At 42.4% G+C, this 18,390-nt stretch overlaps 1 protein-coding gene across 1 annotated transcript in view; it reads right to left on the reverse strand.

The window, feature by feature from the left end:
• Window positions 1-18,390, reverse strand: part of TIMM50 (translocase of inner mitochondrial membrane 50) — a 1,096,571-nt gene that overhangs the window by 508,391 nt on the left and 569,790 nt on the right. The window lies entirely within an intron of this gene.

Below are 18,390 nucleotides of genomic sequence, written 5' to 3' on the forward strand. Positions count from 1 at the left end.
TACCTTAACAGCGGAATAAGAAAGCCTCTGGTAAAACAGTCCTGACAGGTACTATAATACTATGTTTATGCCTACTAGTAAAGGGTTAATGTTTTTGTCTATGCACCAAACAGGAAACCTTTTCCATTAGGATAAGTAAGATTTTCAGGTATTCATTTTCTGGTTTCTCTCGGGAAAGCACCTCTATAGAACAGGCTGCATTACTTGGGGTCAGAAACCAATCCTTCAACCTATTAGTTTGAGGGTGCTCAGATGAGAATAATTAACAGACCTTAGCTGGGTGAGCAGGTCTATCACTTATGGGAGAATGTAGTATGGTCCCTCACTGGGGGTTAAGAGGAGGTAAACCAATTATGCCTTGGCCAGAAGAAGGCTATGAGTATCGTGCTTGCCCTTTCTGACCTCACCTTGATTGGTGTACACTGAGAATCTGGGGGAAAAGATGGAAGTCATAATGAAACAGTCCTGTACATTTGAATGAAAAAGTGTCTGTTCTCTATGTCCCGGTCTGTTTGGTTCTTGAGCAAAACCTTTAAAGTTACCTGTTCTGGTGAGAGGCAAAAAGGTCTATACTGGGATGTTCCCAAAGATTGGTGAGGTCCAGGAAGGTCTCCCTTTTTAGCATTCATTCATTGGGATCCAAAATGTCTCTGCTCAAAGAATTTGCTAAGATGTTGCTCTGGCCTGGAATGTAGAACATTACCAGTGTCAACTGTAGTTGTGCCAACGGCCAAATATTTATTACTAAACTGCAAAAGGGGTAAGAATGTTTCCCCCCCTTTCTTGTGTACCACATAACTGTGGTGTTGCCTGTCCAACCTTGCAGTGCTTATAGGGAGAAGGTTGCTTTGAAAAGATACAATTGCTAGAAAAACTGCCAGCAACTCCTCCTGATTTATATGAAGTTTTCTTTGTCCTGGGGTCCAAACACCTTGCAACTTTAAGGGTCTTAAGTGTGCTCCCAGGCTACTTTGCAACTCTTTGTGGTTATGTGTTTTGTCCTTCTCTGGTGGAGAGAACATTTGTGCCTGGATTCAGCCTGATGGTATCTTTCTACCAAAGAAGACCCCTTTTTAAGCATGGCAGAAGAGGCAGCAGGGTCTCCAGGGACTGGGAGCATTGTTCCCAGGTGTTTTTCAGGAACCACTGAAGTTTCCTCATATGCAATTTTGCCAGGGGGATTCATAAGGATGCATGATGCTAGGAACCCCAAGTCCCTTAGATACTCCCTTGCCATGACAGTCTTTTCTGGCAGTAAGCTGAGTAGGTAGTCTGTCAGGAAGAACATCTTATCTTGTGGTAGGAAGACATTGAGTCAGTCACTAGACTCAAAGAAAATTCTCGTCTGAGGGTGAAGTTGGAACTTGTAGAAAGTGAGGGTGAGGCCTATCCTCTGAAAGCAGTCCATGGTAACCTGTAAGGCTGTTTAAAGTCCAGAATGTTTTTCTCTGGATGAGCCAATCATCCGAGTAGAGGTAAACATGGTTCTTACTGTTCTGCAATGCGCTAGATTTGGAGCTAAAACATTTTGTGAAAACACTGGGTGCAGTGGATAAACCAAATGGTAAAGCACGGAATTCTTAGTGCAAACCTGCTGCTATAAATCAGTGGTATCTCCTGTGTTCCTTTGCTATAGGCACATGAAGCTCTACTGTAATCATGCAAGCTCCTGGAAAAATCATGGGCAGCAGTTTTTGAATAGTAAGCATTCTGAATTTGGAAATATCTAGGAACATCTTAACTATGAGAGGTCTAAAATTGGTCTTCTAGTTCCTTCCTTTCTTGGGACAAGAAAATTCCTGAGTAGAACCCTGTTGTCTCCTCCCCAGCAGGAACTGGTTGAATGGATCTCTGTTGCAAAAGTTCTTACAAAATGCAAGATGGGTTAAGGAAATCTTGGTTGGAGGGATACCATACCTTTCAAAAGAAGGGTGGCCTTTCTCAGAAATGAAGTAACTTTTTCTATGGTGTACCTAATGATCTGAGTTGACAGATTTTAACTTGTTTAGACAGGAAGAGATTCTTCCTGCTAGTTGGATGGAGAGGGGGTGTCATGGGGGATGGGAGAAAGGAGGGGTGATGTGTGCATGGTCACAGCTGTTCACTTTGGGGGGAGAATCTTTGATCCCCCCCCCCTCCAAGGTCTATGGCTTTGTTTGGATTGTCATCTTCTGGACTACCTTTGCCTTTTTGATCAGGGAGGCCTCCCCTTATTGCTAGGAAGCAGAGGTCAAGACTTACAAAGATAATTCCAATTATGCCTTTGGGTTCGAGACAAATAAAATTTTTTCACATTTTGTTTCCCATTTTTATCCAATTTCTCAAAAGACTTCTTTGCAGGAGACCCAAACAAGAATTATTTATACATTGGGGTATCCAAGATTTCAGCCATAACCTGGTCAGAAAGCGGCTTGGGCCACTGCCAAGCATGCCTGCAGACAACAGAGTGAGCAGCAGCTACGCTGTATGATGCATCTGAAGCATTGTAACTACACTTCAGAAAACGTCTGGAAATCTGGAGTGCTGCTCTAGCTGTGTCCTGAATGTCCCCAAGTAATATCTTACCTGCTATGCCCCCTGCTTGGTAATGATTTATTCCTGCAAGGGCTCTCTAACATATGGAAGTGGCAATGGACAGCTTTCAGGGAGGACAGCAGATGTGTAAACATTTTTTCAAAACTTATCAAACAGTCTACCTTCTCTGTCACTAGATAGGGAATGTCTAGCATGAGTAACTTTACCTGCTCATCTAAGGCAGTGGTGTATGTGTGAAGCTAAGTAGTGGAAAGACTGAGAGGGCACTGCATAAAGAGTGTATGAGCATTTATATGCTATTTCTAAAGAGCGACACTACAACGCTCTGGCCTTCCACTTATCATGGACAATAAATAATTTAGTTTCACATTTATGGTTCTGAAACAAATTAAGACAAAAAATTTTTTCAGTCCATGGCAATTGTTGTTAGAAAAGGAAGGAAGATATGGCAGGCAGCTTAGGGACATGCACACACACACCCTGGCTATGAAGCAAATATCGCACTTGTATTTTAAAACCATAGCTTGTAAAAGGTTGTAAATCTTTTGACTCAGCAGGCTTGGAAACATATTTTTGATTTGGTTCCATTTTGAATGACGCTGTATCTAGCTACTAACACAATGCATAGGGACTTCTGAAATGAAGTGTGAGTTTGTGACCTGAGTAATTTTTTACATTAACTATTTTATTTGTATATAGCATATTTCGAGACAGAAACATAATGCTTGTATCCATTTTAACAAACCACAAAACTTATTAAGCGTCGTCATAAATATTGAAAACACATTAGGTTTTTTTATATCGCTCAATTATAAATGTTTAAGGCTCAGCCTTTGGATGTAGTTGCAATTATTCATTATATATACGTATTTTTGTGTATGCTTTTTACAACACATAAGAAGAGTGTATTATAATTATAGATAACTGATATATATTATATTATTTATTTATGATAGAAAAGGCTGGAAGTTTTTTGTTTAAATGGCGATTATTATTATTCATTTTAAAGTGAAGTTTTGTTTTGTTTTTGTTTTTTTTTAGCTGGCTGCTGTATGATTCATTTTTGTCTGAGGGAAGGAGAGATAGTCTCCGAAAGTGCTTGTGTTTAATAAAATAAAAGCTCTAATATTACAGCGCATTTTTTTTGCTGTCTTTGATTTTACTTATCATCAGTTTTCCTTACGCTTAGCAGCTTGTTCCCTCGAATTTTTGTTCTTTCTTTAATGTCTAGCAGCAGGCTTAGGTGCACCCTTGGATTCGGTAGAGACTAGAGAGAGATCAGCTCATGGTTTCTTGAAGAGGCGTTTGAGCATCAAGCACTCTATATGATCAGCCTGACTTCCTTGAAGTGGGGGAAGAGAGTCTGGGTTTAAAGAGATATCTCTGAAGACATCATTTCATACCTCATGGACTCGTTCAACAGCTATTGGTCTAGGGGATGGCATGTTTAGAAGCTATCTGTATGGGGTTTGGGCCAAAACAAATTATTTGCTTTCCTACTGAAAAGCCTCCCTTGTCCTATGTAATGTACCCTTAAGCAGAGGAAAGGGTATCATCTGATTGAGAATCAGGATAGGATTGGGGAGGAGGTCTTCAGAAAAAGAACTTCCTCATCCTCATATCCTGATGAATCAAACTCCTCCTGAAAGAGGACATCTCTTGGTCTTTTAAAGGGAGAAGCTACTGGGGTAGTCTGCAGTGCCTGGCTGTTTTCCCCAGATTTCATAAATCCCACAAATTCCAGGGCAATTCTAAGGAGGTTCTAAGCTTCACCCTGGGTAGTTTTCTCCAGATTTCATAAATCCCATGAATTCAAGAGCAATTCTAAGGAGGTTCTACGTTTCACCCTGGGTAGTAATAGCTGAAAAATGGGACATAGACTACTGTAGGATGAAGCATCTCTTTGGTTTAGTGTCCATTTAGCAAGAGAGGACTCTGTTCATGGTCTGGGACTACGACCTTTCTCCAGGTTAATGGCATGTGTTCCTGCAGAACCATGAAAGATGAACCACCTCCCTCGGTAAGCAAGGTTTGGATGTTGGAAGTAGAGGTCTGTTGAGCAAATTCAAACTCAACTATAGCAAAGTCAAGTGGTTTGCTATCATGGAGGCCTCCCGAGGGGTCACACCAGATGGCTCAGACCAGGTAGTCACTGGACATGGGGATGGAAAAAGAGCATCACCAGAGCCATCTGTTGACTTAGATGCAGACATGGAAGGATTGCCTTCATCTGAATGAAAAAGTCAAATTTTTTTAGGCTTTTGTCTTTTCATTTCTTTAATAAAGTAGCAGCAGAAGCTAAGGAAGGCAGAGGAACAGAGTCAGAATATTCCATGTGTGCCAAAAGGACTATTGTCCTATGCTTAAGGATCTTATTTTTCAATCTAGCACAATCCTGACAACTGGAAATGTTATGCTGAGGTCCCACACAAACACAAAAAGAATGAAAGTCTTTGTGCAGGATTTGCTTCCCACACTTCAAGCAGTTAACTTTTTTGAACATTAAACAGAAAAAAAGAATTGCCCAACAGGGTACTTGCACAAAATTCATTTGTAGAAACTCTGGAGAAAAACAAACAGGCCAACGGACAATAAGAGTCTGGTAAAAACAAAAGTGCATTGAACTGCATGGCCAGAAAGAGCTAAAGATGGTGGCGACCTTGATGTCCCATCAGCTAGGATGATGAAATGACTCTGAAAATTGGGCCACATGTGGGCTTCTGCATGACAGGAAGCTCCAATGAACAGTACTGCAAAGTTGAACAATGTATTATTAAAGGAAGTAGTACTATTCCTAAATCAAGTAACAACATTTCAGTTATTTATGGTGGCCTGGAGTGTGCCTGCAAAAACATTATTTTAGTGTTAATCATCCTGCATTTATGCATACAAAGATACAGATTCAATATAACCCCCTCCCCCGGACAGCATCAATGTACAAAGGAACTGTGCACAAATTATTTAAGAAAAACAAACATTTTGTCAATATGTGAATTACTTGATAAACGTCTGGGTTTCTATTCATCAAAACAGAAAAATGCAAGCTATAGACAAATCTATCTCATGAAGGTAAATGCTTATAAAATAAGAACAACTAGAATAAGAAAACTTCCTTTATTAAAAAAAAGCCTACAAATGCAGTGAAATATTGGATTAAACATACAATCTGCTTAACAGAAGTCTGCTTATGAAAGGAATAAAGCACATTCACTTTGATGTAGCATAGTGAATCATACTGACAACCACGTCTGTGTTGTGATGGCTAACTATGAAGGGACTGCATGTGCTAGCATTAACAATGGTTTTCTGGCATACCACTGTTGGCATTTATTAAACAGGGATGTGTATTTTGCCACCCTGTTGCATGTCAACCATCACACCATATACTGGTGTAAGAGCCAACAGAGAGGGGCTTTCACCACTAAGCAGCCATATGGGGCTGTCTTTCTAAATATGTCTCCAACACCACCATGCATGCTCAGTAACATGCCTAGGGTTCTGAGTGCAATTGGCTATCATTCTCTTTCACAAATAAAGTAACCCCTCAGGGTGGTCTTACTCCCCTTGAAGCCAGTGCTCCCATATTGTCTCTGGTCTCCAGTGAGAATTCAACTATACAAATGTGCATCCTGGACATGTTCCACCCCCCCCCCCCCCCACAAAAGAAGTGGCAAGCTAGCAAAGCACACCAACTCCAGCAGTATCCTGAACCAGTAACTGAATTTGGGTCACCTGAGTCATAGTCACAACTTTATCCTTTTATGCCGCACAGATGGGCTGACATTTATAAAGTGGTGCACGACTGTGCTGCAGTAACACGTACATCATCAGTATATGGCAAGATAATGACCATTTTTCATACACTAGATTTTCTATGCAAAGACTTATCGGGCAACCATGACTATACCTTAAAGTGACTGGTATTAGTCAGTCACACACTACTGATGGGAGTACATATGCAGCTGATGCATATTAATGAACCTTGAAGAATGGCTAGAAATTTCACATTATTATTAGCTCACAATACTGTCTACTAATGCAATGGTTATTCCTGACCAAAAAAGAAGTGCAGCATTTTTGGAACAATAATAATCAAATGCAAGATATTACATGGCATACTGATTTAATTTTTTATTACTAATGATTTTTACTAAACACCCAACTCTACTAAGTATGTGTGTGCGTGTCTGCAGGATCTTGTGTACCTTAATCAGTATTAGAAGTCCCTCAGACTACACCTGCACAGTCACAGAAGTGGTTCTATTACCTGACCAAATAAATGAAAAAGTTGACAGCAGGGGGTCAACCTCATACAATTATTTTCTCTAATATCTGCTACTCAGTCATCAGATCAACATGGCATTTCATCTGAGTGTATTTTCATCCTTAACAGCAAAACCGCTATGACTCTTGTGGGATCAATCATTGTTACTGATGATTTTTAAAGTATCACCACTAATACTGACAAAAATGAGTAATCAAATAAGATAACAGCACTGCAGTTAGATCTTGCTGAAGGCAGTTGTATCAAGTATACATAACTTAAACATATGAAGTGTGGGAAAACAAGTATCAGAAAAGTCAGTTTAACACAACTATAGTCAGCAAAATCGGCACCACAAGAGATACTACACTCTTCAGTGGCTGTAAATCCTAAGAAATGCACAAAAATTGTGATGCAGAAAAAAAGGACCAGCAGTACATATATATCCGAAGTAAAGGACATGTCTAAATAAGCTGCACTGCATGTCACTTTTCTGCACTGCTGAAATATTCCTTAGTACAGACAGCCTCTCCTACCTAAGCCACGGTGGTGCAGCAGTAGCGTTGTTGCCTCACAGCAAGAGGTTCTTACGTTCGATTATCGGCTGGAGCACCTTCTGTATGGAGTCTGTATGTTCCCCCGCGGTCAAGTGGCATTCGAAAGACATGCGTAGAATGGGCGTGCCTTCGTTGAAGGTTGGGCGTTGAGCTGGCACCTGTAAAAAAAAAATCTACTGCCAATCATTAGCAGACTGAAGTTCCGCTGTGGCGACCCCTAACCAAGAAAAGCCTAAAGAAGACGAAGACAGACAGCCTCTCCTACCACAATTACTACTATCAGTCTTCAGACTGCACCCTACTGACTACACTACTATATTTGGAAAAACTTGCACTCTCTTGGCATTGCTCAGATTAAACTAGTGTTCTAGGATTCGGGGCATTGCTCAGTAGACAAAGTTCTCATCCACAAAGTCCTCCCCCCAGCCCACATCATGGTTATCAAATGAATCAGGGTCACTTTTTAAAATATTAGTACAATGAACTCAAGATATTGACCGAAGGGGAGGATATGAATCAATATATACTTTCTGACATAAGAGCAGTCTAACTCTGTTGTCATTGTTTATTAAGTGTAATTTACCACCTTTTCTCCAAATGTCACCAGTTTTATGAGATATTAAGGGACAGAGCTAGTGAGTCAAAATCAAGGGGAGCCGAGAGGTACGACACACACACACACACACACACACACACACACACACACACACATACTTATGCCATTTACCTTGCCTTTGCTCTTTAGAAAAAACTGCTACCTGTGAGATGCTCAGTGGTGCCCCTTCCTGATCAACCCAGTAATCACCTTAATATTTTACAAATTCAAACCACCAGTACTGCAAACTGCATTCTGAAAATATGCTCTATACCCCATTTTCACAAAGTAATATTTATATAACACAATTAGCAGTCTATGAGTTTTAGTTCTGAAGGAAAACAGTTCTACCAAAATTTAAGAATGTAAGAAGTCCCGTTTAGTTAAATCATTACACAGTTGTGTTGCAGGGCTTTGCTCGTCAAAATCTTCACATTATTGTTGTTTTTTTTTTTTGGGGGGGGGGCACAATGGTATAGTATTAGTTACAACAACATTAAATAAAAGGTCCCATCAATATTAAATATAATCCAATGGTTTTAAAAGACAGAACATGAACAGACAGGATTGGTCTAAACTGGAATTGTGTCACTTCTAAATTCCTATGTTCAGACAGCCCACCATAAATGGGTTGGCCAGGAAAGTACAGTTGTGTACACTTACCATAAATGTAGATGTTCGAGTGTATTCACTGTTGCAGTCATTACACTTTGGTTATCCTGCTGGCAGGCTACCCTCAGTCGGCCTGAATTCCAAAGTCTAGGTCCGGCATTGGTTGCTGTCGCGTCTTCTCGGACGTCAGTGCGCCAGGGGTATAAAAGATGCAGCCGACACCATTTTCTTCCGTTTTTCTTGCCCCAGATGTCAGGTGCCCCCAAAAGGGTAGGCTAAAAAATATGTCAATAAAACATACATGCACCAAAATATATTATACCTTCATCTACAAGCAAATACACCACATAAGTTGTATAGATTAGAGAAGTGTAGATAAGTTCCAGCAAAGAAATGGGGGATGGTGGGTGGGTAACCTGGACTGCAACAGTGAATACACTCGAACAACTACATTTATGGTAAGTGTACACAACTGTACTATGTTCTTCGTGTTTCACTGTTGCAGTCATTACACATGGGTTGAATCCCAAAGCTATGGTTGGGAGGCTGGAGCTAATATAGCATTAGGAGCGGCTATGAGGCCCTGCAGAACTGCAGTGGCAAAGCCTGCCCTGGATTTAGAGTAGAGTGGTAAATTATAGTGCTTTGTAAAGGTGTGCACTGAACTCCAGGTAGCAGCCTCTAAAATGTCTTTGGTTAGTACTCCCCTGAGGAAGGCTGCTGAAGTGGCTGCTGCTCTGGTTGAATGTGGCCTAATGCCCTTGGGCACTGGCTTGCCATGTTGTGAATAGCAGAAAAGTACAGTTTTGTACCTACCATAAATGTAGATGTTCGAGGATTCCATTGCTGCAGTCCTTACTATTGGGTATAGTCCGCATCCAGTCGGCGAGTATACAAGAGAAGGCGGCCCGGATCAGGCGCAGGCGCACGTACGTAGCCGCCAGTAAGGCCAGGGTACTCATGCGCATGACCGCTTCTTCCCCTTTTCCTTTCCCAGATGTCAGAAGACCCTCCAAAGACAAGAAAAAAAAATACCTGCACCAAAACATGAACAATAAATACAAAATAAGCCCAATCAAAACACCACAACCACCACCAAAACCACAAAGGGGGAAGGAGGGGAGGGAGGAATTTGAACTGCAGTAATTTAATTTAGGTACACTACATTACTGGTACAACTGTTCTTCGTGTGCTGCCTTCCTTCCTTTGGGTGCAAGTCACCCCTAGAGTAGAATCCCAAAGCAGAGGCAAGGTGGGAGCTGATAACATGCAGAAACAAGACAGACAACACAAACCACAAAAACAGAAAAGAGTAGATAGGAAGGTGATAGAAGCAGAAGGTGATAATGCTTAGAGAAAGTATGCACTGAACTCTGAACTCAAAGCCAATGCTTTGAAATAACTGTTGTAGTGGCTGCTGCCCCTAGTGGAATGCAGGCCTTGGAGTGATACCAAATGCAAAATCAGCTGCCCCCTAACAATGATGAATGAAATAACAAAATGCAATGCAAAATCAAAAAGCCAATCCACCACTTGTTTTGACAGAGAAACAAAACAAAACTGCAAACAAAAGAAAAAGCACAAGAAACAAACATCCCTAAATAAGTAATCAAACTTAAGTATGTTAACGCGAAAGTGTATTAAACATCCAAAGTATGCAAAATCTTACACCTTTTTTTGGGGGTTAAATGATAAGGAAAAGGTAAATATATACTATAAACCACCTTAGATACCAGAAAGAAGGGGGAAAAAAGGTGAGGAGCTATCAACATGGAATGCCCTCCTATCAGAAAAAATTGCAAAAAAACTCATGCCATAAGGGGGCAGAGTAATCAAACACCCTCTTGCAGAAGCAGCCAACAAAAAAAATTCAGCCATGACAAAAATTTTAATTTGAGGTTTCAAAGAGGCTCAAAAGGTTGTAAAGTAAGTTTTTCCAACACAAATTGAGATCCCAAGCAGGAGTAGAATATTTTTGCCTCTAGATTATGGGTGAACAATATTTTTGCCCTCTAATGAGAAGGTTTGAAATGGTACAAAGCTGTGTGGCCAACAGACGATTGTTTAATGGAGAAGGACAATGGAAGAGAAGGTATGGAAATTAAGAGGTTGGACAGTTTGCTCAGCCAGGCTTTTTAAATTCCAAATAAAAAACCAAATTAGGCAATAAAAATTCCAAATTTTTTGCTTTTCCAAATTCCTTGTATTTTAGGTTCCATAATCTTATTTGTACATTTCCTGAGACCTGAGGTTCTAGCAGACCTGCTGTGTTTCAACACTGTGAGAGGAAGGAAGCTTGACATTGAGCAGATGACTTGCCTGCTGGGATAACAGATGTGGGATGAAGAGAGGCAGGCCTGGAATCAAGGTTAAAAGACCGTAGAGGCCTGCAGATAGACTGGTAAAGGCTGTGGCTAGTGTTGCGAGGCCAATCTCCTGGAGCTGGGAAAACAGTACCTTGCTCTGTCGGCCTGAGGTGGAAAGGTACACATGGAAGGAACCCAAGTCCTGAAAGACAGACGCATGAGGTTTGAAGCAACTGAGGACAGAGTGAACCAAAACTGTGCTGTGGTGATTTTCGTGGAGATGTGCACAGACTTATGTCTGTTTTCCCCATGACACTGTCAATTTCTGGTTCTTTGAGGTGTTTCTGGCTGTCAATTTCTGAAATACATGAGATCATCCCCTCACTTGTGGGGATTTGCCCTGTCAGTTTGAAACACATCTGCTAAGGAGTTCTGTGCTCCTGGCAGAAACCTTGCCCTGAAGAGTTAGGTGGAAAGTGCCTCAGAAATGAAACCCGTCATTGCCTGTGTGCAGTCTGAATGTGAATCCCCTTGTTAAAGCATGTACCACAAGAGGAAAGAGTCCTGTTGATTATGTTCGTCTACACTGCCTGGAAGAAGTGTGTTGCAGAAAGCCAGCAACACCACTGAAACTTGTAACATATCTCTCATGTTGATATGCGAGCTCCCCAAGCAATGTCTGAGGTGTTGTTTGTTATCCACTGTACATTTCTGGCAGCTCACAAGCAGTGAGAGGCATTTGTTTATATCTCTGATCCCGATGCAATGTCTGAATGTTCTTTCGTAAAAAGGAGTTGAGCCTGGGCCGGAACAGAGAATCCTCTGTGTGTAGTATTTTCCTGAGGGTAATGACAAAAATCTTGTCCTGTCTCCATAGGTATTTTAGCATTTGAGATACCAAAGCGCTATGCCATATGCAGTTTGGCATTTGGACTGCAGTGAGATACAATGCCACCCTAATGTTTGCTTGAAGGACACCAGAAAGCACCAGTTTCCGAGATAAGAGATGGTTGACTGCTGTAACAGTTAGCACGTCCGGAGTTATGGGAAGGTTGATAAGAGTATCTGGTCTGAGAGGTTTTGTTTGTCCGGGGGAGAAAAGGCCATCTGCTGCTTTACTCACTATCAGATACAGAAAGCACATGTCAGGAGAGGGTACTAGACTGGAGATGCTATAAGATATCTTTAACTCTAGGAGCCATGAGTATAAGATACAGCAGAATAGATGATGTATCTAAATGGGATCTTGCCAGAATAGCCAAGCCTGAAGTAGAACTCAGAACTACCTACGACTAGAGCCTGACTCTGGCAGCAGAGACTGGAACCAAGGAGAATCTGAAGGACTGAACCGGAGAGCTTTCCTTGAAACCAATGATGAGATTTGTAACTGATAAGAGCAGCAAGATCTAAAGAAGCTTCCTTGAGATCTTTGCCTACCATGAGTGATCTTGTAAGCTGTAGAGGTAAAGCAAATTAATAGCCATCAACCAGCCAGCCTTCTGAGAGTCAGAACGCCAACATCTTGCGTGTGCCAAATGTCCGGTCCGTGTTGGATGCGAGAATAAATAGGAGCAGTCCCATCTGTCTTGGTAAATTAACTGATACAGCACCTGAATAAAATCCTTCAACCTTAAAGGGCTGTGGACTGGAAAATCACGATTTCACAACCAAGCTGTCACCGCTACGATCTACAAAATTTTGACCCTGCCCCTGGCAGGGTCCTAGCAGGAAAGGACTCCTGTTTAAGGCTGGAAAAGCCCCTGCCCTCACACATTGCCCGCTAGGCCTAAAAGACTGACAGCTCCCCAGCTAAGTGAGCTAGACCCTTCCTAGACCACTCCTACCTAAACCTAGAGCCCCACTCAACTAGGCCATATGTCACCTAAGAGCCTTTAGTACATATAAAAACTTTTAATACCCTTTTTAGAAAATCAAAAAATTCTCCATAAACTTAACATCAGACTCCGTTTGTTTCAAACTGCTGTCATAGACTTAGCTTTTCACCCAAATCCTTAGTTTAACGCTCTCAGCCAAAACCACACATGCTCAATAGATTTGCCCAGCTCAACATCTCATGCCCTCAGCCATGCCAGAGAAGGCCTTGCCACCCTCGAAGAGGCATGCACAGCATCAAGCCCAGGCTCAAGAATGCTTGCCCTTAAGGAGACTAGCACTAAATCAAAATCACATTAAAACAAATACCTTCTCACTTGTTTCAGACATTAAATTTCATAAGTGAAAGGAGATAGCAATATATACACACCTTTCAAAACACCCATCTCCAATTTTGCTTGTCTTTGTCAGTGGGAACAGGATTTTTAACAACTAAACACTCAACACCCCCGGAACCTAGAGTTTGTCCAGTGTAACCTTATTTGGACTCTTAAACAAATACTTTCACCTTTGGGCCCCTGGACCTCTTTCTTTTAACGCCAGCAGGAGCTTAAACAAATATCAGGGAGCTTCGGGGTTTAAATAGTACCCTTCCACTTTCACAGGAGCGGGAGGCTTAGAATCAGGTTCAGGGAAGCCTTCAACAGAGCCTCTAGTTGAGGCAGAGGCAATCAGTATAATCGGGGGCCTAGCTTCCACAAGAATCAAAGAACACCCTAAACCTCTTCATTTAAGCAGCTCCTCGGCTAGAGTAACTTTAAGTCCTGAAATCAGAATAGTAGGAGATGAAAAGGAAAATATCATCCAGGAGAAGTTTAAGGATGAAAGGGATCCTCATCAAATCCAAAATCCAAGGGTCAGAAGCCCCTGAGTGGGGTGGCAAGACTCAGAATCAGTGATCAATGTTCAGGCTTGTCAAACTCAAATCTTCCTCTAGGCCTCTTATGAACTGGGGCCATAGAACCCATAATCATAGTAACTCTACTTAAACCATTTTAAGCAAATACATCCTGCCCAGAGAAGAGCTAATCTTACTACCTGCCTAGAAGAGGTGGCGACAGAAGGATTGAAGAAGGAAGCCCAACAGAAGGCTAGGCTCATTAGTTACCAGAAGGCCCCTCTCTAGTTACCTATAGAAGAGAGGGCAGCCTGGCCTGCAGTACTAACCCTCACTGGAGCCTCAGGCCCTAGACCTGCCTGAGACTCATCTCAGCCCTGCCTGCCTCCTGAGAGGGTACATCTTCCGACTAAAAGAAAAGGCGTCCGGGAGTGCCGGTTCAATTTTTTGCAAAAAGCTGTTTTGTTGGATGAGTCTTGGGCCGGAGCATGATTGAGACATCCACGGCTTTGGTTTATAATCCCAAAGCGTTCCCTGGCACTAATCTGGCATCTCACGGTACATCGCAATTGCAATTTTGTTAGTACAAGAATCGGTAACAGTCATTAATGTGACAACATCCTAAGTCCTTAACACTAGCACAAAAGTTCATAGTATTAACGGGTATGAGGTCACAAGCTCCCACATCGTTTTTTTCAATCACTGGTGCAAATATGGAAATACTTCAAACATCTAATGCAGTGGCCTATCCACTTAGAAATAGTCTGCTTTGAGATAGCCTTTCCTTGTGATACTGCAGCATATGCCACTAGTAGTTGTTCTGTCTTTCTGAAAGCTTTGGTTCTGTTCAAGTAGAAGCGTAGTTGTCTGTGTATGTCCAAAGAATGCAGAATTCTCTCCCCCATACTCTGTGGGTTTGGATAAAAAGTAGGCAGATGAATAGCTTGGTTAAGGGCCACACTGGACACTACCTTAGGCATAAATGTCGGGTTTGTCCTCAGAGAAACCCTGTCTGGATAAAAAATGATAAAAGGTTCCACAGCCATGAGTGCCTGTAGCTCTGAGACTCGTCTTGCAGAAGTTATTGCTAGGAGCAGAGCTGTTTGCCAAGATAAAAACTTTATATCAGTTGTAGCGGCTGGCTCAAAAGGAGGCAGGGTGAGTTTTTCTAAGACATAATTGAGGTCCCATGCAGGTACTGGTAATCTCCTTGGAGGCCTTAAATTTTTGGCCCCTCTAAGGTACTGCCTTAATAATGGATGAGAAAAGATTGGTGGCTCTGTATTGTAATGAGCCGAAATGGCAGAGGCATTAACTTTAATTGATGAAAAGGATAGGCCTTTGTCCAGCATCTCAGTTAAGTATTGCAAAATCTGAGGAATATTTGGTACAGCTGTGTCAATTCCTTGTGCCTGGTTCCAAGCACAGAATCTCTTCCATTTTCCAGCGTAAGATTTTTCTGGTACTAGGCCTTCTGGCCTCCAAAATGGCATTCATCACAGCTTTAGTGAGAGGCGCGTTTTGTATGACTACATTATCCGCCATGCTGCCAGATTTAAGGTCTTTAGCTGGCTGTGCAGGATCTGATTGTTTTGCTGGGATAGTAGATGAGGTATTTGAGGCAAGGTCCAAACCGGGCATTGAGACAAGTTCCTTAGAATTGGATACCAGTACTGGCGTGGCCAGTCTGGGGCAATCAGTATCATCTTTGGCTTCTCTTGTCTGACCTTTAGGAGTACCTTGGGGAGGACAGGCAGTGGAGGAAAGGCATATACTGCTAAGCTTTTCCAGCTGAAAGATAGGGCGTCCACTTTCCATGCTTGTCTGTGATAAGTCCTTGTGTAGAATCTTTTTAGTCGGTGGTTGTGAGGAGAGGCAAATAGATCTATCTCCGGGCATCCCCATTTCCTTGTTATCATGCTGAAGACTTGTGGATCCAATTTCCACTCGGGGGGATCCATGAGGTTTCTGCTTAGTTAGTCTGCCAGAGTATTTATCTTTCCTGACAGGAATTGTGCCTGCAGATGTACTTGGTAAGTCAATGCTGTGTCCCACAAAGTCATGGCTAGTCTGCAAAGGGGGGGTAAGAATGAGTGCCTCCCTGCTTGTTTATATACCACATGACCGTGGTGTTGTCTGTCGTTATCAGTAGTTGTCCCGGATGAAGTAGGTCCTTGAAGGCTGTCAGGGCATTCTGAACAGCTAACATCTCTTTTTGATTGATATGTAGATGCATTTGGTTTGCGGACCATGTGCCTTGAATACACCTTCCTGCCATGTGGGCCCCCCCAGGCATAATCTGATGCATCCGTTGTTCATGTTTGCCTGGCTGGGGGTAAAGTGAATGGCTGCCCCTTGTTCTGGTGACAAGCCTATGCCCACTATTGAAACTCCTGTTGCAGGCAGGGAATGAGGGCAATTATTGTTTCTAGACTGTGGCAATGTTGAGTCCAAACACTCTTTAGGTACCACTGAAGTTTCCTCATATGCAGTCTCGCATATGGAATTAGTAGAAAGCAGGATGCCATGAAGCCCAAAGCCTGCAGAAATTTTTCTTGCAGATAACTGGGCCTTTGTTGCCAACGGGCTGAAATAGGTAGGCAGTTGTCTTTGTTTGTCTGGCGTGAGATAAGCCATCTGGGCAGTTGTATTTAAGCTTACACCCAGGAATACTCTTGAGAGGGTACCAGTTTTGATTTCTTTTTGTTGACTGTGTACCCTAGGCCTGTTAGAAATCCCTTTACAAACGCCAGATGCTGTATAAGAATGTCCTTGTTCTCTGCTTGAATGAGGCAGTTGTTGAAGTAAGGATACATTTGTATTCCTCTTTGTCTGCAGAATGCAATTACTGGTGCCAGGCTTTGTGAAGACCCTGGACGCAGTAGATAAGCCAAAGGGTAGTGCAGAGAATTGGTAGTGCATTGAGCCAGCTTTGAATCTGATTATCTTCTGCATGTTGGTCTGATTGGGACATGCAGGTATGCCTCTTTTAGGTCTAAAGTCACAAGCCAAGCCTTCTTGCCCAGCATGGGCAGAAGTTGCTGTAGAGTCAACATTTTGAATTTTGGTATATCCAGAAATGAGTTTAGAATACATAGGTCCAGTACTGGTCTCCAGGTCTTGTCCTTTCTTGGGACCAAGAAAAGTCTTGAAATAAAATCCTTGTCCCTGGCTCTTGCTCTGGTACTTGTTGAATGGCCCTCATGTCCATGAGGGATGAGACTTGCTTTTGTGCCTCTGCCCATTGATGTTTTGGCAGGTCTGGCCAACAGTTTGTCCTTGGCAGGGTATGGAAGTGAAACTTGTAGCCTTGTGACACTATGTCTAGGACCCATTTGCCCTGGGTTATTATGTGCCAATTTTGAGAAAAAAGTGCTAGTTTCCCCCCTAAAGGTGCTGCCAGAAGATAAGCGCTTTGTGCAAGCAGGGGGAAGTCATTGGGACTGTTTCCTGTATGGCTGTGATTTGTCTTCTCCACTTTTGGAGGTAGAAGCACCCCAATGTTTAGACCTGTACAAACCTTGGGGCTGGGATCTGCCTCTTGGGCGTCTGTTTCTGCCCCTTTGTGGTCTGACACTGGAAAGGACCAATTCTTTGTAGGCCAGTGTCTGCTAAATCTAGGAGGCTGTACCTACAAGAAATCTTTAACCGTTTGCACAGATTTAGCTTTGTCCTCCATTTTCTTTAACACCTCTTCAACTTTAACACCAAACAAGGTATCATGCTGCAATGGAGCTTCTTTGACATGATCAGGCAGATTTTGTTCCTTTAACCAAGCATGCCTCCTGATGACAGAACCCGTAACAGCAGCCCTGCAGGAGGCCTCCAAAGAATCAAAACCACATTGCAAAGTATGCTTTCCAACATGTTCAGCTGCATGCAATAAATCCTGCATGTCTTTGTTTTCTGCACAATCAGAATTTATCAACATTTTCTGTTTAAGCAGTGACATAATATATTGCTGATACTTGAGCATATGAAACTGACAATTTAAAGCCCTTATAGCAAAGGTAGCAGGTGTAAATCTTTTTTCCCCATCTGTCCAATGCCCTAGAATCCCTGTCTGAGGGGGTAGGGTTTTTTGCAGCGGAAGCTTTGACCCCTTTGGGACCCTGAGAGACTGTTTCTGGGTCAGCAGCAGGGTTTTTGAAAAGGAATTTAAGAGAGTCAGGAACCCTGTAGTACCTGTCCGGCTTAACAGGAGCTGGAGGTAAGGAGTCAGGGGTCAGACTGGACTCTGGAAATACATCTACAATGTCCAACACAGGTGGAATAGCTACGGGCCTGTGTTGTGATAGTAAAATGACGTCTCTGAGCCTTTTCTTAGATTCTGAAAAATCTTGGCTCTCCCAGTGAAAATGCTCCCTCATGGTATGCAAGGTTTCCCCAAAAGAGTAATCCTCAGGAGGAGAGGCTGAAGGGATAGATTCTTCAGCATCAGAATCCTCATAGGGAGGAAGAGAGTATTCCTGATCAGAAGAGGAATCAGATGAAATGGAAACCTGATCTGAAGATTCATATTCTGTCTCTTGCCTAGGCCTTTTATCAAGTGGGGGATGGGAACCCCTGATCAAAGTAATTAAGTCTTCGGCCATTTTGAGCATCTGTTTTTTGGGCATGGAGGCCTGTCCATAAGGCTGTTGTACTTGTTTATTGTCTTTAAAGGTGCTTTAGTCTTGCCTTTGAAGCTGAAGTCATTTTAATGTATAATTGAGTAGGTCTGAAAACACCCTCAGAAGCCGATGCCTACTCAGCGGCTCCGGACCCATCTGAGGGAATAGTTTCCGAAG

The sequence above is a fragment of the Protopterus annectens genome, chromosome 1.part0 (assembly GCF_019279795.1).
Source record: "Protopterus annectens isolate FY-2018-M chromosome 1.part0, PAN1.0, whole genome shotgun sequence".
Lineage (NCBI taxonomy): Eukaryota > Metazoa > Chordata > Ceratodontiformes > Protopteridae > Protopterus > Protopterus annectens.